At 44.5% G+C, this 1,330-nt stretch overlaps 1 pseudogene; it reads left to right on the top strand.

Moving 5' to 3' along the window:
* The first annotated feature begins 245 nt into the window (after nt 1-245).
* LOC123323959 lies at nt 246-851 on the top strand (annotated as a pseudogene).
* The last annotated feature ends 479 nt before the right edge of the window (nt 852-1,330 follow it).

Genomic DNA, 1,330 nt, shown 5'->3' on the forward strand with positions numbered 1-1,330 from the left:
TTCTTTGTATATTTAGAACACAATTGTTTTTCACATGTATCTTTTGGAAAGAGATCCTTTTATTCAAGATTTTCTGAGTCTGGAGCTTGCTGTTTATTTTTGAGTTTTTCCTATCAGAGATCATAAGATTTTCATTTTAATAAATTGCAGCTTATCGATTTTTTTTTTTACAAATAACGTATGCCTCAGGATTGGAGCCGGCCTGGCTTGTGAGCTCCGCTGAGGAGCCGGAGGTGGGGCTGCAGTTACCTCCACGTCTGTCCCTGGTCCCTGGCCCCTGTGTGGGGCGACATTGAAACAGCCCAGTGAGTTCGAGGCCGGGTTGGGGAGTCCTGGTTCCCCAAAGTGGCGGTGCTGCGCCCCTCTGCCCAGCCCCATGCCAGGTCAGGCCCCCCGGACACAGAGATGCCACCGCTTCTCCAGAGCAGACCCCATCACCCACTCTGCAACACCCCACCCGGCCCCACAACAATCCATGCCTTCCAACACTAGAACAAACTTTTCAGAACGTAAAACAAGAATATAGTCCTTATCAGAGGTGGAGACATGTAGAAGCTACTCTGAATCAGAGTGAAGCTTGTACTTTGGAAAGTCAGCCTCATTCCTCAGCACTCACAGCCCCTAGTTCTCCAGGTTCCTCCAGGATGAAGAAGGATCAGCCCTCTTTTCCCCTCTGACAAGTCAGAATAATATGTGAGCATCTCTTAAAAGAGTATGAAGAGGAAATTCGGGAGGAGTATGAGCAAATCCTCAATACCAAACTAGCAGAACAATATGAACCTCTTGTGAAATGCACACATGATCAGATTATGTGACGATATGGGACAAGGACAACAAGCTATGTGTCCTGAAGCTTTCTTGCATATCTGGGTACCAGGTTTGACCTCAAGAGATGGCTGCTGTACACTTTTTGCAACTGGTTTGTTACCACATTTCAGCTCCAACTTGGCATCCTGCGAACATGTAAACGTTTCTTCAGGTGCATTTCATACAACTTGGAAGACCTTAAAATTTTCTGGTTGCCAGAAGCATATCTTTCTTTTCTGCTCATCCAATAAACAGCTGTGCCCTACTGTGATAGATTTTCCAAACAAAAATACCTGGAGCAGCAGTTTAGCAAAATATGCCCTCAGTGGCACTCAACAAATGGGGTTTCCCCAAGCACAGTTCTGTAAGAAGTGTGTGGGACTGTGTGTGTATATGTTTGTGTGTGTGTGTGTGTGTGTGTGTGTATTTTAAGTTATTATGTATATTGTGCAAATATTTTTTTTGATCTTGGGGGTTCTGGCTGTGAATTTGATGCATGACAATTATAGTTAAAAACATTTGC

This window comes from Neomonachus schauinslandi, unplaced genomic scaffold, assembly GCF_002201575.2.
Source record: "Neomonachus schauinslandi unplaced genomic scaffold, ASM220157v2 HiC_scaffold_3523, whole genome shotgun sequence".
Taxonomy (NCBI): Eukaryota; Metazoa; Chordata; class Mammalia; order Carnivora; family Phocidae; genus Neomonachus; species Neomonachus schauinslandi.